The sequence below is a fragment of the Mobula hypostoma genome, chromosome 7, assembly GCF_963921235.1.
Source record: "Mobula hypostoma chromosome 7, sMobHyp1.1, whole genome shotgun sequence".
NCBI classification, from domain to species: domain Eukaryota; kingdom Metazoa; phylum Chordata; class Chondrichthyes; order Myliobatiformes; family Myliobatidae; genus Mobula; species Mobula hypostoma.
In genome coordinates, this window is record NC_086103.1 from 60213481 (window position 1) to 60236184 (window position 22704).

The following is a 22704-nucleotide window of genomic DNA, read 5'->3' on the forward strand; positions in this document are numbered from 1 at the left end:
CTTTTCACCTTACTACTTTTTGCTTCTACCCTCATTTTACACCCCTCTGTCTCTCTGCACTTGTTCCCATCCCCCTGTTGTGAACTAACTTCCTCTCTCCTAGTCTCTTTAATTTGATTCCCACCCCCCCAACCATTCTAGTTTAAAGTCACCTCAGTAGCCCTCGCAAATCTCCCCACCAGGAATCCCCCTAGGATTCAAATGTAACCCGTCCTTTTTGTACAGGTCACACCTGCACCAAAAGAGATCCCTTTACAGGTCAGATATGTTGAGTCTGTGACTTTTTGAAAGCAACATTGGAATGATTTTCTCTTTGTGTTAAGATTTAAAGTGTTTGGCATGACAGACATTTCATTTTTATGTGAAAACCTTAACTATTCGATACAATACACATGCAATAGCCAAAATATCATAAAATTGGCAAACTTCCAAATGCTAGAAGCTTGCTTTACCTTTATGTAAATCTTGTCAGATTTTTGAAGATCTCCCTAAATAAACCGTTGCCAGAAATTGTAAATCATGATTCATGAAGCAAAGTAGAAGTCTTATTGAAAGGCATTATAACTTTCTGCAATGCTGCCTTTGCTTTTTGATACGAAGGATTTTAAAAATGTATAATTTAGTGTACTTTTCATATAAAAAGGGTAATTTTAATGAATTGGATATTTATTTATAGTTACAAGAAATATTTTATTTTTTTCATGCAGTATTAGTACTTGACTCCAATTGAGAAAAAAATAACAAGGTGAGGAAATCAAATACACAAAAATGTTTCTCTTAACTGATGCAGACTGTATACTCTGATCGGCATGGCCATTATACAATACTGGAAATTATATGAATATGTTGTTTGATTTATTTAATTCTGAATATTCTTTGTGGAAATACATAAATAATTTTAAAACAGACACGGCGACACTACAAAAGAGGTCCCCCTGTTCTCAACAATTTTGCTAGAAAAGTTGACGTGAAAAGAAAGCAAGACATTTTTGTGTGCTGCTACAATTTATTTAATCAAACAGGTTAATTCCTCAGTTTCTTTGTGTCACTTCAACATACTGACTAACTATTTGGCATCTGGAACAGATCATATTGTTCTATCAATCCATTAGCAGTCGAATAAAAATCTTTCCTGTCCTTCATGATGACAAATTTCTGTTGAGAACTCAATGACTTCGTGGAGAAAGGCAGTCAGAGTCTTTTCCTGAGTTGCCTTGAGTTATGAATGTTACCCATTAGTTGCAGCTGAAGTGTGGATATTATCCAGGATCCCCAATAAATAAACCTTGATGGATTCGGTGCTAGAGAAATCATGAATATAGTTAAACATTGTGGATTGTGGATATAAAGCCTTACCATTTCTTTGAACATGAGAAAGATGAAGCTGAAAGAGCTCATAATCCTCAGGAAATTTAGCAGATATTTAGCCAATCACAATTTCAAGTATCAGTTATGATTGAAATTCAGTAAAATTACTTGTTCTGATGAAAGATCATTCACCTGAAAAACATCATTCTATTCTTCTCTGCACAGATGCCGTCTGACCTGGTGAGTGTTCCATAAACTTAATTACTTTTCATAGGTTTCTAACATTTGCAGTCTTTTGCTTTTTGAAAATTACTTGTTCTTGTACTGTGAACTTTGTCAGTGCTGCATTACTTGCATCAGTTTACTACTCTGGTAATGCCTGCTGCAGTATTACATGACAATGTTAAATAGAAACTGACAAGCAGCCTTGCACATGCATTGTTCTTGAGTAACTTCAGGAAAACAGGCTAGGATGGCAAATATAAAAGGCTGCCTGCCAAGAGTACACTTGATTAGAACATCATAATTTAGCAATACGTAGTGAGAATATTAGAGCCCAAGTATCTGAAGGCCAAGGAAGTATAAAATTTCTTTAGGTATTTTTCCATGATCAAATTAATAACTTTTTAAGGCCAGCAGCAGATGGCGCAAGCTTTCCACAAATTTCAATCAGTTCAGAAGTTGTTTTCACCTTAATCTTCAATGGATGAAATATTACTTAGTGATTATGAAAACTGAAAGGAATAGATAAGTGAAAAGTTCTTCAAGCATTAGACATTATTTTTGGTAAAATTTTGTTTGTTTTGACTATAGGACGTCACTTCAACTCTTTATTAATAGGTTCATCTAACTGATTATTTAGTATCGGGTGTTTTATAAACCTTTATCAACTTCTGAATTCCAACTTTCTACTAGTTTCCTATTTAATTTGTGTGTTGCCAACAATCCACCTACAGATAGCATTTCACTTAAATATGAATCCTAAGTCAATAAATTATCAACTAAATTCGTTCTTTCAGTTTACAAACCTACTGTTGGCAGATAGCTCTATTTAATTTTGAAGTGTTTCTCTCCTCCCTGCATATTGTTTCTCAAGCCCCAGTTGTTACTTTCTTTTTGTTGTTTCCCCTTAATACAATAGGGCACATAATGTACATTTATATTGCATGCTGGACATGATAACTTTATAAATTATGTATAATACTGTAACCATTAAACAATACAAAACAAGAATAACTGTTACTAGAATTATAAAGGTTGTTATCTTTTTTAAAGTAGTGTTTTAGCAGGCTGAATCCTCATTTCCTTATTTTAGTTTCTTAATTAATAACTTATAATCTTCTCAAAAAGTTGCTGCATGAACCAACCATTGCTCTAAGCAGGAAAATTTTACACGGCTTGAAAGACGTTCAGCACTTTAAATGTTTAAATGTTCACAAAATTCCAGTTGCGCAGAAACAAAGGCTATGTGCATGGGAGCATTTCAGTTACTGCGCAGTTGCACACCTACGCAGCTTAGAGGGAGCAGTGACAGGGTGGGAAGAGGAATAGTCAAGATAAACATGGGAATCAATGGGTTCATAAACGACATTGGTGGACAGTTCGCCTCCAGTGCTGGAGACAGACAGATTGAGAAAGGGGAGAGATGTGTCAGAATGGAGAAAGTGAATTTAAGGGCAGGGTGGAAATAGTTGATGAAAGTGATGAGCTTAGCATGGATACATAAAGCAACAGCAATACAGTCATCAATGAAGTGCAGAATGATTTGGAGAGCATTGTCAGGGAAGGCTTGGAACATGGATTGTTCTACATAACCAAAGAAAAGGCAGGCATAGCTGGGGCCCATGTGGGGGCCCATGGCTACACTTTGAGTTTGGAAAAGTGGGAGGAGCCAAAAGAGAAATTGTTGAGGATGAAGACCTGTTTTGCCAGATAGAGAAGGGTGGTGGTGGAGGAGAACTAGTCCGTCTGTTGTCAATAAAGAAGCAGAGAGCTTTAAGGCTGCCTTGATTGGGGATAGAAGTGTATAGATTAGATTAGATTCAACTTTATTATCATTGTGCTGAGTACAGATACAAAGCCAATGAAATGCAATTAGCATCTGACCAGAAGTGCAAAAGAATAGTATTGTTTACAAAGTAACTGCGAATAAAAAGTAAGTGCTACAGCATACAAATATAAAAGTACTGAGACAGTCCAATATGGGTGCAATACTGCTTAGCGCTGTGATGTGAGGTTCAGCAGGGTCACAGGCTCAGGGAAGAAGCTCATCCTGTGTCTGCTGGTGCGGGAGTGGAGGCTCCTGTAGCGCCTACTGGATGGGAGGAGAGTAAAAAGTCCATGGTTAGGGTGAGATGCATCCTTGATAATGTCCAGGCAGCGTTTATGGTAGATGTTCTCAACGGTGGGCAATTGGGTGCCGATAATCCGCTGGGCAGTTTTCACCACCCACTGGAGTGCTTTGCAGTCTGATATGGGACAATTTCCTTACCACACTGAGATGAAGTTGGTGAGTATGCTCTCAATGGTACAGCGGTAAAAGTCCATCAGTATCCTGGGACAGAGGTGAGCTTTCCTGATGCTCCGCAGGAAATAAAGGCGCTGAGGGACCAGGTGAGATCATCGGAAATGTGGACACCAAGGAATTTGAAGCTTGATACATGCTCCACTACAGCTCCATTGATGTAGATGGGGACATATGAGTGTGGCTCCTAGCATGCCTGAAGTCCACAATAATCTCCTTGGTCTTCTGGGTGTTAAGGGCCAGGTTGTTTTTGGCATACCACGCAGCCAGGTGCTGGACCTCGTCCCTGTAGGTCGTCTCGTCATCCCCTCTGATCAGGCCAACCACTGTAGTGTCCTCTGCGAACTTGATGGAGTTAGAACCGTGTACAGGAATGCAGTCGTAGGTGAAAAAGGAGTACAGAAGAGAGCTCAGCACACAGCCTTGAGGCATGTCGGTATTCAGGGTAAGAATGGAGGAGAAGAGGTTGTCTAACTTAACAGATTATGGTCTGTTAGTCAGAAAGTCCAAGGTCCAAATGCAGAGGGATGAGCTGATACTAAGCTGGCGAAGTTTGGCGATCAACTTGGAGGGGATCACAGTCAATGAACAGCATTCTGACGTAAGAGTTGGGGCTGTTCAGATGGGTCAGGGCAAAATGAAGTGCCATGGAGATGGTGTCCTCTGTAAACCTGTTGGTGCGATAGGCAAATCGATGGGGGTCCAGGGTAGAGGGCAGACAGGACTTCAGATGAGATAGAGCCAGTCTCTCAAAACACTTTGCAATGATGGGGGTGAGTGCAACTGGACGGAAGTCATTCAGGCCCGTGGCAGTGGAATGCTTCAGCACTGGCACGATGGTGGCAATCATGAAGCTTGTGGGGACAACTGCCTGTGCCAGGGATAGATTGAAAATGTCCGTGAAGTCCCTGGCCAACTGCCCTGCACAGATTCTGAGTACAAGGCAAGGTATTCCATCCAGACCAGCTGCCTTCCGTACATTCACCCTGCTCAGGGTGGTGCAAACATTGGAGGTGGAAAGTGAGAGAGGCAGTTCATCAGGTGGGAGATCCACTTTGACGGTGACCTCCTTGTTTTCTCAGTCAAAGCGAGCATAAACGTAATTGAGCTCACCAGGGAGGGAAACAGAGCTGGAAGGGGGCACAGTACTAGGTGGTTTGAAGTCTGTAATGCCCTGTATGCTATGCCACATGTGCCGGGGGTCCGAGGAGCTGAAATGCTCCTCGATCCTCTGTTTGTATATGTGTTTAGCCTGAGAGATTCCCCTCCTCAGGTTGGCCCTGGCTGAGCTGTAAGTCTCCCGGTCTCCAGACCTGAAGGCTGAATCTCTGGCTTTGAGCAGGAGGCGAACCTCTCTGTTCATCCATGGTATAGGGACTTGATATCGGTGGTGAAATTGATGTGATTGGGTCTATGGAATTCAAAGTTGTCGAGGAGATCGAGAGCATGTGAAGTGTCATCACTATAGGTGGGAAGGACTGAACCAAGGGGCATAAAATGGAGTCAAGGTATGCAGACATGAGTTCAGTGGTGCAGAAACAATGGATCTACCCAGACAGTTAGGTTTGTCGATATTGTGCAGGAGGTAGAAATGAGCAGTGTGGGATAAGGGAACTATGAGGTTGGTAACTGTGAATAGGAGATCTCTGGAGCTGATCAGGTTGGTGATGGTATTGGACACAATTTTGTGATCCTAAGTGGCATCGTTGTCAAGGGATAAGTAACAGGAGATGTCTGAGAGTTACCACCTGGCTTCAACAAGGTAGAGGTCAGTCTGCCAAATTACAGCAGCAGTGTTTTTGCCTGCTGGTTTGATAGAAAGGTTGGGATTTGTGCAGAGAGAGTGAAGGGCAGTGTGAATGGTGAGGTTAACGTCATTGGAATATGGGCATTCTGGTCCGCAGAATACCATCAGAGGTCAGCAGGACAATGATAAAAGATAAACATATACACTACAGCAGGGTGAGTGAGTGATGTTTTGTTCCATTTAGAGAGGGGAGGCTGAGAAGCAGAACACTAGAAAATCAAAGTCAAGGGTGACTGTGTGGATGATGGAGGGAGGGACCTGATCGCAGAACTAAAATAGATTGATTGAAGCTTTTTATAGTTATAATTGTCTTTTTTTTCAATTGTTTGAAGACATAAATTCCAAATTTTGTTTGAGAATAACAGAGAATTTCTTTTTCAATTTTAGAATATGGCAACTTTTAACATCCCTTCTAAATTCCATGGAAATTAACAGACAATTAAGATATGCCTGGTACATTGAATTTATACAAAAATAAATGTAAATTAGAATACTGTAATGTTAGAAGCACGAGAATCAGCCTGTTTTTAAAAAATCTATACCCTATGAAATGAAGAATTAGAGCAGAAAACAAGCAAGACTGATATTAGCCTCTTTTAAGTGCTTGGATCTATTCCAATATTTTAATATATGAGCTCATAACTTTAATTTGGGGTAGCTTTCGTCAAAATGCTTCCCCCTTTTTATTTTGGAGACTTCCAATGGAAATGTTTCTTTAGATTATTCTTCTGAGAAATGAAATAAAAGTTTTAAAACTAATTTATCCCTTGGATTTGCATCCATATGATAAATACTGGAGAAGCATGAGGTAGGGGAAATTAGGAAGCCAAGTTCCTAAAGATAGATTTTTGGCTTTTTGGGTGAAAAGTAATACAACCATTCCTGCTTTCTGTGATGCTTTTTCACAGAAATGTTTCATGTGCTCTGATGGTCAAGTCATTGGGTGTATTTAAGGCAGAGATAGATAGATTCTTGATCAGCAAAGGCATCAAAGGGTATGGGGCGAAGGCAGAGGAGTGGGGATGACTGAAAGCATTGGATCAGCCCATGATTGAATGGCAGAGCAGACTCGATGGGCCGAATGGCCTACTTCTGCTCCTATATCTTATGCTCTTATGATGTTCTGAAAGCTGTCTCCTTTTCATGAATAAACCATAATATTCAGTCCTTTTGTTATAGAAAATAATTTTAGAGACTTCTATCACATTTGAATTCCATTGTGAACTTTTCAATGTATATAGCACATCTGTGTTCCAGGTCAGAATAGAAATGAAGAATTAATTCTTGTGGCATTCTTGTTGCATAGAAACTGCATTGACAGTAGTGTAATGGGTCAGCTAATGGTCAAGAAGCCAAAATTTTGGACCTAAAGATAAGGGTGAATCTCACATCAGCAATTAGAGAACTTAAAATCAGTTAATTAAATTTGGAATTTAAAATTAAAGCTAATCTGGGAACAGCAAGCATGAAACTGCCAGATTAGCACAGAGAAACTCATGTGGTTCATGAATGACCTCTAGAGAAGAAACCTGTTCTCATTAGCCCAGTCTGGCTTGTGTGCACACCCATTCCATCAACATCGTTAATTCTTATAGACTGCTTCGCTGTTCAGGGACAATAGATGCTGGCATTATCAGAGACAAACACATCTTATGAATGAATAATGATCTGATTGGAGTTGATTTAATGCACATCATTTTTATACAATCATTGGAATTTCTTATTGGGAAGAAATAAGCAATTGTTGCTGTGTAACTATCCTCCACTCATTGCATTCTATGGGAGAAATCACCTTTTATTTTGAGATGATAATGAAAGTTCAGGGCTGAGTTCTGCTGCGGTAACTTATTTAATTAAATTCTTTTTGGTAAATAGATTCTACAGTAAAATAGATCATTTGCCATGAAGTTTTCCATTAGTCCTGTCTCAAATACAACACATTTGCTGAGCTAGTGACATTAACTGTACTGCTCAGTCTTTTAAAAAATAAATTGAATTATAAAATTGAGTTTATCCATAGCAGAAGCAATGTGTTTTCATTAAAAACATTGTGTTTTCTGTTTGCTTGCTGGTTTTCAGTGAGGTGGTAATGTTTTTTAATTAGGGTAGATTGTGTATTTTAATGAACACAGGTAATATTTGTATTATTGGGCATGACATCCAAATTTTCAACAATTGTATCGATATCTGATATTCGCAGGTTAATTATGTCTCAAATGATATCAGTTTTAATATTTCAAATAAAATGGCTTCTGAAAGAAAGCCAGTGTTATTCTATTAGGAATTTTATTTACATTTGAAAGGATATCCACTCTCAAAGTATATCAGCTGCTTTATTAGTTGATAAAACTTGTTCTTTTAAAACATGTGTATCAAAGTAAGGCTTATTTTGCTAATGTTCCACTTATGATCATTAGAAATGTGCATTTACAATAACAGATTTAAGTCCTCATCGTGCTTAAGATAATTTTACATTAATTTCAATGTAATTTCTTGGTGTTTAAAGATCTCCTCATGTAATAGGAACATAATACAATGCAATTTGATAGTTCACACAATGTAAGTTCTGCTAAACAAATTAGATTAAATTTAATTGAGAAAGATTGAATATTAGAATGTATTGCAATTGAGAAGCAGTTGAACTGCTAATTTGTAGAGGAATATCCACAGCTGTCATATGTAATGTACAGGTAATTAATCACAATAAGGTACAGTATATTTCAGCATCTATTCAGGAATTCCATTTTTGTTCAAACATGCTAAGGAATTTTATCATGCAGCACTGCTTATTTCAGTTCTACTTAATTGAAAATTGACTCACCACTGAGTGAAACATGATAACCATTCCCAAGTCATTTTGTGCTCCTTCAGAAAGTAAGCTGAGCCCTTTCCAACGTACATCACATTGCTGCATCCAGCACATTTCAAATTGCAATAGTCCTGTTGGAGTACCATGGTAGAAAATTGATCATGTTGTCCTAGAGAAACCAGTCAATCAGGGTCAAGTGGATCTTCAGATTCTTAGAATTGATCCAAAGCAGGTCCCACGTACATACGCTGTTTCTTCTCGACCTGCTCTAATGATACTGCTGTCAACCCAAACAACCTTCCCTCCTGACCCGCTGATTCCCTGATGACCCAAATCCCCACTCCATGCAGTGATCTTCCCCAGGTGCCCCAAACTCTTTCACTACTCACTCTACTTCTCTACCTCAGAAGCTTCCAAGCATCTAAGGCTGCAGCCACCCCCTCCCATCTCTTCCTCAATCCTTGCTGAAATCTGAGTGGAGGTTCCAACTTTACGGTTGCTCTGGGCTACTCATCTGTGCATTGCTCCAACCATAGCCACCACAACCATTTCATTAGCCACTGAGATGATTACCTCTCTGGACCCCTAGACCCCACTTGGGTCACAGCTGTCTGAATTTTCCCTTCCTGCCCACATCCTGAGAAGCACGTTTTTCTTGCCAAAAATCACAATAGTTCTTCAGCTGAACATTGTAGTGGGAGGTCTAGGATGATGTGGTCTTTATCACAGTGGTCCAATGACAACTAGTGCATGGTTTAGGAGGCACTAGAACTTTGCGATATTGTCGCTAACTGTTTGCTTATTTAATATCAACAGGATAATCTGAGACCTTGAAAAGTTTTTCAAATCATAAGCCAGACTTTTCCAAGCTACTAAGTGTGTTTTTCTTCATTACAAAATACCTGTGTAATGCTTTAAAAAAGCTTTTTAAGATCAAGTTTTCTTTTACAGTATACTACTGTGGTTTCAACTTACCATTCAGTTCTGGTTGACAGTCAGCTACAGAAGGAAACCCAATAATCTTGTAATCGTATTATATTTCGTGAGTGGTTACAGCAACAAGGTCACAGAGAGATCATGTACATATTGTTGTTCTAGTACTTCCTAGAAGGTTCAGCAGTCACTAGAGTTATGTCTCACCTCTCTCAAAATTGGCTCAATCTGCCTTCTTCTGGCTTCTGAGTCACAGAGGCTAAAACGTGTTTTTATATTGTGTGCGAAGGGTTGGTGAACCTTCATGTGAATCATTAATTAAATTACATCCACCCCCTCAGTTCAAACACACAGTGACGCGCACACAAGAAAAGATCTAGTTTCAGACCTGGTAACTCAATGTTTTGCTAATCTCCTGCATGCCCGTTCTGCTGGCTTTCCAAAATATTGCTTTGAAAAAGCAACTATGGACTTTCTTTCTTCTTGATTCTTTTGGAGAAGCTAAAGTCATGCAGAAAAATTTAGTCTTGACACTCTTTACTGTACTGCAACAATTTTATGTAGAATGTAATCGACATTTATTAGAAACCAATTTACTAAGAGTGTTTGGATAATTTTTACAAGTGTGACTGCACTTGTACATTATCATGCCAACATCACCAATAGGACACGCACAGGCACAGAGGCTGCTGAGTAAGTGAAACTGCATCAATTGCTATACGGCACATGGTTGATGCCAGTTTTAGGATTTTTCACCAAACAGGCAATAATTATGAATTGCAAAGATATTAATGGTAGGTGAAAGTCTCATTTGGAATGTAACTACTGCAATGTAACGGATGTCCTGTTTCTAATTGAGCCATCACCAGGCAGTCCAGCAAGGAAGATTCCTCCAGGATGGGTTGATTTTTTCTTTAAGGTAAGTTCCTCTTTGCTCTTAAAATCTTCAGTGCTTATCCTCACACCCCTTCACCTTTTTGGCAATATAAATTAATTAAGCCACGTCATTCGACATTTGGTAAGTAAAACATGTAATGACTGTGACCAAAGATGGAAATAAAGTAAAATGCAGTTTAGTTGGATATACCCTGATGCTTCCTTAAGCCCAAGAGATACTATGCCTCATCAGCACTAGGTAAAGTGGATGTGAAAATTCTTCAGTTGGTGTCTTCATAAATTATATAGATGCCAATTACTGGACATCAGAAGTCCTCCTTGCCCCCTTGGAAATGTCCCACCATCTCCCACCCCTCACCAAATCGTCCCTCCATCTGGAGGAAAGGTCAGTTACAAAGTTTGTACATGACTGCTGTCAATGAAAGGCCCATGAAATGCCACTTCTAAAGCACACAATACATTTGGCATTGTGGGTACTCTTTGACTTGCACAGTGTGAAAAAATCTGTCAAAACATTTCCTGTCCCATTCCTCTACCTTGGAGAGGGATAGTATGATCAATGTTAAATGATCCATGTGAAAAACCTTAATCTGCAAAGGTAACAGCTCCTCTTTTCCTGTTTTCACATTCCTAAGGACTAGACTGACCTTGGTTCTGACGACCAAACATCAACTTAGTCATGCTTGAACAGCAGCCAAACTAATTTCCTTTATAATTGTGGCTAACACAGGGTGAGAGTCAAGTCCCCACATTTCTTATTCTCCCTTTTATTTTGGCTAATTCTTCACTATCTATAGTACCTTAATAACATTACTTGCATGGGCTTTACTGTGAGCAAGTAGTGGCAGTTTGTAATTCCTAACACTAACAACATAAGTATACATATGTTTTGATTATGTACATGTAAGTCATCCAAAGCTGTTACACTTTATTCGGCATGCTCTTATTGTTTTACCTTGTTCTGCCTCAATGCACTGTGTAATGATCAGCATGCAAGAGAAGCTTTTCATTGTATCTCGGTACATGTGACAAAGGATAGGCAAAGATAGACATAAATTGGTTAAATTATGTTGGTCTGCTTACACAATAATATGACTAAATCCAAGTCCCTTAAAATAGTCCGGTCAAATACTGTGATACATGGTGCTAAAATTATTGGAACTTCTATGTTTTTTAATTTATTTTTTGCTCAGCATAACAAAGGTTTCAATTTACGGATACATTTACATTTCTTCCCCTCACAGATATCAACTATCAGAACACTTCCATCAAAATATGGACATCACCCCAACATCCTATACAAAAGCCCTTATTTGTACAGCAGACAGGTTTACATTTACATACTGCATAAAAGGTTGCCATGTTTTATGAAAACTATTTGTTTTTGAGTGTACCATACATGTCAAAAAATCCAAAGGAATGTATTCCATGATTAATTTACGCCAAGCAAAAAGTCCAGGGGCCTTATCGGATATCCAACAAAGTAAAATGTTCTTTGTTCCTCGCACAAAAAGTCAGGATGTTAAAAAGCTTTTTCTGATGTGCATTAATAATACGACTGCTGGGTAAGCCTAACAGAAAAGACACTGGGTCCAGTTCAAGCTCCATCTTCCTAATCTTTTCCATTTCACCCAAAATATCACTCCAGTATGCCTGAAGCTTGGGACAAGTCCAAAAACAGTGGGTGAAAGTTCCAGTATTTACTTTACAGTTAGAACACATTGAAGAAGCCCCCGCCTTAAATTTCGAGAGACGATCTGAAGTCAGATGGGCTCTATGCAGAACCTTGAATTGCAGTGCTTTAGTTCTATTACAAACTGAAATTTTCTTTGCATTATCACAGATGTCTTCCCACGTTTCAGCTGTAATTTCTAGTCCCAGCTCTCCCTCCCAGATCCTTCCCAGCTGCTCAGCCTCTCCACAAGAACATTCCCTCCGGATGCTGTAAAAAGTACTGATGGAGACTTCACCCTTAGAACAAAACACCCTCTTTTGTATGTCAGAACTGTAGAAATCAGTTAACAATGATTTTTTTTCCTGTATATAATCTCTTATCTGAAAGAAATGAAAAAGATCCTTGTTGGGTATGTTAAATTTCTGTACTATTTGACTAAAAGACGTCATTGTTCCTTCATCAAACAAATCTCCTAGATGGAAAATACCTTTAGAAATCCAAAGTTTAAATCCAGAATCCATTATGCCAGGCTGAAAATCTGGACTGCTGGTTATTGGAGTGAAGGGTGATATTTTTGTTGCATTGCCCTCAATTTGTCACACCACCCTCCAGGCCCTGACTGTATTAATTGTTATTGGATTGCAACAATATTCCTTAACTAGTTTCATCTTATTGAGGAAAAGCAAATTAATAAGAGGGCATTTAGCTTGTGAAGCTTTAGTGTCTAGCCAAATTGAGGAGGGGTCCCTGCAAACCCAGTCAACCACATAAGATAAAAAGGAACTTAATTGATATTTTTTGATGTCTGGAAAATCCAGACCCCCTAGACTCGTTGTCGTGGCTATCCCTCGAGGTCAAGGATGATGGTCTTCGTTCTGAAGAAGTGGTCCACAGAGCAAAGACGCCTGTGCGTGTATTTGTTTAACGTGTACTTGATGTTGTGCTCCGAGAAGCACACGATACTTCACAAATCAACCTGCTGATCCCAATGGCATGGAAACCACGACGATTGGAGCTGATGGATTTGTTGCAGCCGTCATCCGCCTTCACAGCCGTTGAGTTTGAAGTAACTTCATCCGCCTGCTCCACCGTTGAGGTCTTGGTTGGATTGTTCTTTGTCAGGGACCTCACCCTCGACCTTACCGCCATGGGTGACCCTACCAGGAGTATAGCTCCAGACGGCATTGCTCTCGGGATCACAGGACCACACAAGCTTCTCCACCACGACAAGATGACAATCCACGGAGAAGCCCCTAGACTACTGGGAAGCTGTAACTTAGACATTTTAACACAGGGTCTTTTTTGTCCCAGATGAAAGAAACAAACCAGCCATTTATTTTTTTAAGTATTTGTTGGGTAAAAATGACTGGAATCTTTCTTATTGGGTGGAGCAGACGAGGAAGAATGTTCACTTTGAGCGAGGATATTCGGCCAAGCCAGGAAATGGGAGGAGAGCGCCATCGCTCAAGATCCTGTTTGATTTTGTCAAATAACTGTGTAAGGTTACCTTTGAACAATCGATCAAATGTAGGTGTGATAAATATACCTAAGTAAACAAAACCTGTCTGCGACCATTTAAAGGAGCTTCTATTTATTCTAAAACAAGCAAGTGGTTTCATGAAAATGCAAAATGGATTTCCAGCCAGTTGCAAAGGTTCAATTGCAATCTGACTGCAAAACTAGGCAGATTTTTGCCTCCAATTATTTTGCTGATTTCTCAGAAGCATAACCCATATTTCTTAAATTGACTATTTAGGGCTGCCTAAGAATTTTTTTAAAAAAGAAAACATCTTTTTAAGCAGGCTGCAGGAGATGTTGAGCCATAAGAATTCAGAGATGGTGATGGATTAGCATCCAGGAGGGAGATTGAAAATCTGGTCATACGGTACCACAACAACAACGCCTCTCTCAACGTCAGCAATACCAAGGAGATGATTATTAACCACAGGAGGAAGAAATCTGAAGTCCATGAGGCAGTAGCGAGTCCCTTAGGGGACTGGAGGTGGAGAGGGTCAGTAACTTTAAATTTCTTGCTATTATCATATCAAAGGATCTGCCCTGGGACCAGCACATAAGTGCCATTACAAAGAAGGCACAACAGCACCTTGAATTCCTCAAATGGCGCAGATTCAGCATTACATTTAAACCTTTGACAAACTTCTATAGATGCACAGTGGAGAGTGCCCTGACTGATTGCATCAGGATCTGGTATGGAAACCCCAATGCCCAAGAATGGAAAAGCCTACAAAAAGTGGTGGACAGAGCCCAGACCAACACAGGAAAAACCCTTCCCACCATTGAGCACATCCACAAGGAGTACTGCCACAAGAAAGCAGCACCCATCATCACAGACCGCCACAATCCAGGCCATGTTCTCTTCTCCCTGCTACCATCAGGAAGGTGGTACACCACCAGGTTCAGGAAAGGTTATTACTCTTCAATTATCAGGCTCTTGAACCACCTCACTTCACTCACCTCAACTCTGAACTGATTCCACAATCTATGGACTCACTTTCAAAGACTCTACAATTCATGTTTTCAGTATTATTTATTTATTTACTTGTTTGTATTATTATTATTGTATTTGTGGAGATTGTCTTCTTTAGATCATTGGTTGTTTTTTGGTCTTTGTTTCTGTGTAGATTTTTTATTGATTCTGTTGTATTTCTTTGTACTAATGTGAATTCCTGCAAGAAGATTAACCTCAGGGTAGTATATGGTAACTTATGCATACTTTGATGATAAATTTACTTTGAACTTTGAACTCCGAATGTGATTAGCTCTCTGTATGTCTCACCAGCCCTCCTATTGTCTAGCTTTTATCAGCTTTTCAAAATATCAGACTACAAGATGTTGTCCCTGTTATCTGCTGAGTTCAGATGAAGGTAAGTGTGAATTGGGTGTTGCTTTTCTAATGAGAGAGGACATAAAAACAGTACTTAGAAAGGATATTCTTGAGAGATCAATGATCACCTAATGAACCCATTTGGGTACTGAATCAGAATCAGAACCAGGGTTTAATATCACTGGCATATGTTGAGAAATTTGTAGAATTTATGACTTCAGGAAGTAGGCGGAGGTGCTTATTGATGTCCTGGCTACATCAATAATTTTAAGATTGAGAGGATAAAGAGCTTCAAGTTCTAGAAGTGAACGTAATCAACAACCTGTCCTGGACCAAACAGATAGACACCACAGCTAAGAAAGCCCAACAAAGTTTCAACTTTCTCAGGAGGCTAAAGCAATTTGGCATGTTCCTGTCTACCCTTACCAATTTTTATCTATGCACCATAGAAAGCATCCAATCTACATGTGACCACAAAAAAACTGCGTCAGTGATGTTGTAGACACAGATAAGCACATCAAGGAAACCTTCACGGACCCCAGCTGTACTTCTCACTGCCTCAATAAAGTAGCCAGCACAATCAAAGACCCCCACCACCCTGGATACTCTCACTTCTCCTTTCTTCCATCAGGTCAAAGATGCAAAACCCTGAAAGCACTTTTACCACCAGGCTGAGGACAGCTTCTACCCCACTATTATAAATGGTTCTCTAGTACAATAAGATAGAATGTTGACCTCACTATCTACCTCGCAATGATATTGCACCTTATTGTTTACCTGCACTGCACTTTTTCTGTAGCTGCTACACTTTATTCTGCATTCTCTTCTTGTTTTACTGCATAATGATTTGATCTGTATGATGTAGCTGGTATTCTGCATATGACAATAATAAAACAGTTTCAAATTCTGATTTTAATACCAAATAAGAAAGGGTATAGATCTCATTAGTTGGAACTTTCAATAGTGACAAATCAGTGACAACTTGAGAAGCAGATGTGTTGAGGAAATGCTTGTAATTTTGAAAATAAGGTAGTGCTAGTGGGAGATCTCAATTTTCCCATGGGTTACATTGCAGTCCTAACTTCTCTATCCTGACGTATCCACAAGAGTTCACATCTCCATTCATGCAAAGCTAAGACTAATGGCCCTCTCATTACCTCTATGACTCTTAATGACCCTCATGTGATTGCTGTACCTTTAAACAACTAACAGTTTATAAGCTGGAAAACTACCATCCATGAATCAGATCTGAAGAGGCCTCTTGGATGAGTGGCAAAATGTCTTCCAGAAAACAGCAAGTCCAGTTGACTTATAAGAACAAAAGAAATAGGAGCAGGAGTAGGCCATCCAGCCCATTGAGCCTGCCACGCCATTCAATAAGATCATGGCTGATCTGTCCGTAAACTCAGCTCCATGATCTACCTGCCTTTTCCCCATAACCCTTAATTCCCCTGCTATGTAAAAATCTATCTAACTGTATCTTAAATATATTTAGTGAGGAAGCCTCAACTGCTTCCCTGGGCAGAGAAATCCACAGATTCACCACTCTCTGGGGAAAAAAAACAGTTTCTCCTCATCTCTGTCCTAAATCTTCTCCCCTGAATCTTGAGGCAATGTCTTCTAGTTCTAGTCTTACCTACCAATGGAAAAAGCTTTCCTACTTCTATCTTATTTATCCCTTGCAAAATTTGGTATGTTTCTATAAGATCCCCTCTCATTCTTCTGAACTCCAGAGAGTATGGTCCCAGGCGACTCAATCTCTCCTCATATATCATATATCCTTGAAATACTACCACTTGATATACAATGACCTTGTCCTGGTCCGGTCCGTGAACTCCGCATTCCAGTTCACGGTCCGGTCCATCGATCTTTATTCCAGGTTTTCCGGTTTTCCCTTGTCCTGTTATGTGCCTTAATTGAGGCATATGATTCTCATTTGGGCTGGCTATGTAAACAGCTCCTGGATTCATCTTCAGTTGCTGGAATGTTCCCTCCCCTTCCCCTTCCTTGTGAAGCCTCGCCTGCTACCTTTGCCTGTGTCCTTGCCTGTAATGCCGTCAGGTTCAACTGCCAGGGCAAGATCGGGGCCTTGCTGTGTCTAGATAAGGAACAGTCTTTCATTGTTTGGAACTGTCTCTTTGTGTCCTCACTTTTGCTAGGTAGGTCCGGCCGTTTTCCACTACCTTGAGGCGGGAACTGTCTCTGTGTCCACACCTTCACTAGGTAGGTCTGGCCATTTGCCGCTACCTTGAGTAGAGAACTGTCTCTGTGTCCACACCTTCACTAGGTAGGTCTGGCCATTTGCTGCTACCTTGAGTGGAGAACTGTCTCTGTGTCCACACCTTCGCTAATTAGGTCTGGCCGTTTGCTGCTACCTTGAATGGAGATCAGTCTATCAGTGTTCTGTGTATGAGTCCCGGCCCTACGTCCTGCTCCCTATGTGGGGTCCTGACTCTGTGTAGAGCCACGGCCCCAAGTGATGTTCCCAAGGAGGGGTCCCAGCTCTGTGTTCCATGTTCCTATCCTCCCTTGATCAAGGCTTTGCGTTCCTGTCTCCCTCGACCAAGTCAAGGCTTCATGTTCTAGTCCTGTCCATGTGCCTCGCCCAGCCCAGGAGTACCTCGCCCAGCTCAGTGCTGGGGTTCCCTCATCCTGTCCAGGAGTCTCACGTCCAGTCCTGTTGCCACACCTTGTCCTATAGCTACGTCTTGTCCTCAACTGGATCCAGAGTCAAGATCCAGGTTCCGGGTCCCTGTCCAGTCTCTGGCTCAGAGTCCTTGTCCAGGTTCCAAGTTCTTAGTTCCTCGTCTAGGTCCCGCTTTCCTAGTCTAGTCCTAGCCCAGGCCCTGTATCCTAGTCTCGTTCAGGGCCTGTGTCTTGTCCAGCGTCGTTTCTTCCTCATGTCCCTTGCTTTTTTTACTCACCTAGTCTTGTTCCTAGTACTTTAGTGTCTGTGTCTTGCATTTGGTTTCGCACCCAGCGCCCCCCGTATGACAGACCTGGATGACTGAGAACCCTCGTAGACATATGGAGGGTGACTAATGCTGTTCCATTGTTCCAGAAGGGGAGTAAAGACAAGCTAGGAAACGACAGTCCAGTGAGCCTGACTTCAGTTGTAGTGAAGGTACTGGAGCGAATTCTGTGGGACAAGCTCTACTATCACTTGCATAGTCAAGACCTGATCATGAAAAGTCTCTTTGGTTTTGTGCATGGAGTGTCATGTCTGATTAATCTTTTGGAACTTTTTGAAGAGGTATCTAAAGGGATCCATGAAGCTAGGGCAGTGGTTGTTGTCTATATGGACCTTAATAAGGCCTTTGACAAAGTCCTGCATGGCAGACTGATCTGGAAGGTTGAACACTTTGGATTCACGGGAGCTATTGAGGTGGATTCAGAACTGGCTTAATGATGGGATGCAGGGAGTGATGGTTGGAGGTTAATTCTCCAACTGGAGATTAGTGGGGTACACCGGGGGTCAATGGTGGGACATCTGTTATTCAGTTTTTATGTTAATAACTTGGATATGAATGTATATGACATGATGAGCAAGTTTGCTGATAAAACTAATTTAGAATCAGAATTGGGTTTATTATCCCTGATATGTTGTGAATATTTTTGTTGGATGGCAGTAGTACAGTACAAGTCATAGAGTTTACTGTAAGTTATAATATTAAATAACTAATGCAAATTAGAAATATCGAGGAACTGTTCATGGGCTATTCAGAGATCTGTGGAAGAGAAGAAGCTGTTTCAAAAATGTTGAGAGTTGGTCTCCAGGCTCCTGTACTTTCTCTTTGATGGCAATAATGCGAGAGCGCATGTAATACGTGGTGAGGATCCTTGATGATTGCCGGGTTTTGAAGATGCCCATGATAGTGGGGTGGTTTGTGTCTGGCTGAATCTACAAACCTCTCCAGCCTCTTTTGATCCTGTGCATTGGAGCCTCCATACCAGGTGGGTGATGCAACCAGTTAGAATGCACTGGACATCTGTATAAATTTTTTAGTGTCTCTGGTGGTATACCAAATCTTCTAAACTCTTAATGAAGTACAGACATTGGGGTGCATCTTTCATGACTGCATCAATATGTTGGGCCCATAAAGATCCTCCGAGATGTCGACATCAAGAACTTGAAATTGTTCACACTTTCCACCACTGACCCCTCAATGAGATTGACATGTGCTCTTCCAACTTCCACTTTCTGAAATCCAAAATCAATTCCATAGTCTCGCTGACATTGAGTGCAAAGCTGTTCTTGTGACAGCACTCAACCAGCCAATCTATCTCACTCCTGTACACCTCCTCATCACCATATGTCATGCTGATAGTGAATCAGGTTACAATGAACTGCAAAGAGATCTTACTCATTTAGGGAGTTGGGGTAAGGAATGGCAAATGGTTTTAAATTTATTCACTGAAGACACCATGTATTTATATTAGCACAGGCTAAATCCCTCTTTCCTGCTACTTTTGTTCTACCAGATTTGGCCTCTCTCCCCATCCTCCGTTCAGTGCACCAATAATTGCAATTACCTTTAAAATACACCCTGGAAGTTCTCTATAATAGCCTCTCTGACATTACTGTCTCCTTTCTTAGAGCCCATTATTTTTCCCACATTGCTTCTCATCTTCAATATGGTTAAATGCTCCATCTCCACAACTAGCACTCTTAGGATATCTTTTATTCTCTAGTTGAAAATATATTGACAGATATACCTGGAAAGGACAGTAAAGAAGAGAAATTCATCACTCCTTATGGTGCTAAATATGTGTAGAGTATTGGTGACTTGTTATCCTGACTTTCTAACAGTTAAGACTATTGATGTCGATGGGGTGATGAGCACTACAAGCAGATGATGTTCCTGCAAATGTTTAATGCTAGCAATCAAAGGCAAGCTTTTCCCCCTCTGATCACAAACACATGTCTGAACATTCACAAAAATTGTCCACCAGGGAATCAAAAGTTCAAATATTATCAAAGTACATATATGTCACTATATACAACCTTGAGAGTCATTTTCTTGCGAGCTTTCACAGTTGATACAAAGAACTAAACCATAGAATAAATGAAAAAATGCACACAATGCAGATAGAAACCCAAGTGCAAAAGACAACAAACGGTGCAAATATAAAAAGAAAAAAACAAAATAATAATAATAATAATAATAATAATAATAAATAATTAAGTGATAAATAGAAACATAGAAACATAGAAAATAGGTGCGGGAGTAGGCCATTCGGCCCTTCGAGCCTGCACCGCCATTTATTATGATCATGGCTGATCATCCAACTCAGAACCCCGCCCCAGCCTTCCCTCCATACCCCCTGACCCCTGTAGCCACAAGGGCCATATGCAACTCCCTCTTAAACATAGCCAATGAACTGGCCTCAACAGTTTCCTGTGGCAAAGAATTCCACAGATTCACCACTCTCTGTGTGAAGAAGTTTTTCCTAATCTCGGTCCTAAAAGGCTTCCCCTCTATCCTCAAACTGTGACCCCTCGTTCTGGACTTCCCCAACATCGGGAACAATCTTCCTGCATCTAGCCTGTCCAATCCCTTTAGGATCTTATACGTTTCAATCAGATCCCCCCTCAATCTTCTAAATTCCAACGAGTACAAGCCCAGTTCATCCAGTCTTTCTTCATATGAAAGTCCTGCCATCCCAGGAATCAACCTGGTGAACCTTCTTTGTACTCCCTCTATGGCAAAGATGTTTTTCCTCAGATTAGGGGACCAAAACCGCACACAATACTCCAGGTGTGGTCTCACCAAGGCCTTGTACAACTGCAGTAGTACCTCCCTGCTCCTGTACTCGAATCCTCTCGCTATAAATGCCAGCATACCATTCGCCTTTTTCACCGCCTGCTGTACCTGCATGCCCACTTTCAATGACTGGTGTATAATGACACCCAGGTCTCGTTGCACCTCCCCTTTTCCTAATCGGCCACCATTCAGATAATAATCTGTTTTCCTATTTTTGCCACCAAAGTGGATAACTTCACATTTATCCACATTAAATTGCATCTGCCATGAGCTTGCCCACTCACCCAACCTATCCAAGTCACCCTGCATCCTCTTAGCATCCTCCTCACTGCTAACACTGCCACCCAGCTTCGTGTCATCTGCAAACTTGGAGATGCTGCATTTAATTCCCTCATCCAAGTCATTAATATATATTGTAAACAACTGGGGTCCCAGCACTGAGCCTTGCGGTACCCCACTAGTCACCGCCTGCCATTCTGAAAAGGTCCCGTTTATTCCCACTCTTTGCTTCCTGTCTGCTAACCAATTCTCCACCCACACCAATACCTTACCCCCAATACCGTGTGCTTTAAGTTTGCACACTAATCTCCTGTGTGGGACCTTGTCAAAAGCCTTTTGAAAATCCAAATATACCACATCCACTGGTTCTCCCCTATCCACTCTACTAGTTACATCCTCAAAAAATTCTATGAGATTCGTCAGACATGATTTTCCTTTCACAAATCCATGCTGACTTTGTCCGATCATTTCACTGCTTTCCAAATGTGCTGTTATCACATCCTTGATAACTGACTCCAGCAGTTTCCCCACCACCGACGTTAGGCTAACCGGTCTATAATTCCCCGGTTTCTCTCTCCCTCCTTTTTTAAAATGTCAAGAACATGAGATTACGAGTCCAAAATGCTGCATTCTTTGGCTATTTAACTGTAAATCAAACTGTACACATACTAGGAAATAGCATCACTTCAATAATTTTGAGCTGTTACATAATTTAACAACTTGGATTGTGAAGTGTAGCCTATTATAACACCTCAATGGATTGGATTCCTTTAAAGTTGCAGAGGAGTAAAACTGTGGGTGTTAGTAACCAAAGATTTAGACTATAATCTGGAGACATGACTTTAACTGCCATGAGAAAAAATAAAATATAAGATAGTAAGATATTGCCATGAAGCTACCATTACATTTTAAGAACCTATCTCTGTTTCTATTCAGTTTGACCTACTGTTACGTACCAGCAGCAATAGATTGGTCCCTCCATTTGATGAAACTAAGGTTGATAAATACTTTCAGCATTTTGAGAAAGTGGCTCTGAGCCTAAATTGGCCGGAAGGAATCTGGCCTCTTTTGTTACAGAGTGTAATTAAGGGTAAGGCTCAACAGGCTTATTCTGCCCTATCAATTGAAGATGCAGCTAATTATGAGGCCCTGAAACAGGCTGTGCCTAAAGCCCATGAGCTGGTTCCAGAAGCCTATAGGCAAAGGTTTAGGAATCTGAAGAAATCTGTGAACCAGACTCATGTGGAATTTGCTTCTGAGAAGACTGTGTGTTTTGAGCAATGGTGTACATCATAATGTGGATGGTGATTTTAACAACTTGAATGAGTTGGTTTGAATAGAGGAATTTAAAAGGTGCGTCCATAATGATATAAAGGCATACTTAGATGAAAAGGATGCTGCCATTTTGCAAGAATCTGCTAGATTAGCAGATGAGTTTGCTTTAACCCACAAGTTTAAGTTTACCCCTAGTAGGACTTTCCAAAAGAGTAGCATGGATAGTCAGGGCAAACCAGAACTCAAATTTGGGACTAGTGACAAAGGTAAGGATGAAGGGAAGCAATTAAAGGAGAAACATTCTGGTCCTACTTGTCACTATTGTAGGAAACCTGGTCATGTTATGGCTAACTGTTTCCTCTTGAAGAAGAAGAAGGAAAAGGAGGCAGGTCCAGATGCCTCTATTCAAATCCTTGAAACACCTGTGAACCCACAGGGTTCTGGACATTCTGATGAAGCTCTGTCAAAGGCTGAGACGTCTGGCCGGATTAGGAAAGAATACCTTCCTTTTATGTCAGATGGGTTTGTTTCAATAAATGAAGGGTCAACCCTGATACCAGTGAAAATCCTTCGGGATACTGGGGCTT

At 40.6% G+C, this 22704-nt stretch overlaps 1 long non-coding RNA gene across 2 annotated transcripts; it reads right to left on the minus strand.

The window, feature by feature from the left end:
• Window positions 1-663: 663 nt before the first annotated feature.
• On the minus strand, window positions 664-9608 carry LOC134348928 (uncharacterized). 2 transcript variants are annotated; one of them, XR_010018525.1, is made up of 3 exons: window positions 9424-9608; window positions 8461-8579; window positions 664-1301 (listed from the first exon to the last, which is right to left on the minus strand). It is a non-coding gene; the product is annotated as an uncharacterized LOC134348928 (long non-coding RNA). The 2 variants fall into 2 exon arrangements; XR_010018524.1 differs by having other exon boundaries at window positions 8461-8617.
• Window positions 9609-22704: the final 13096 nt, after the last annotated feature.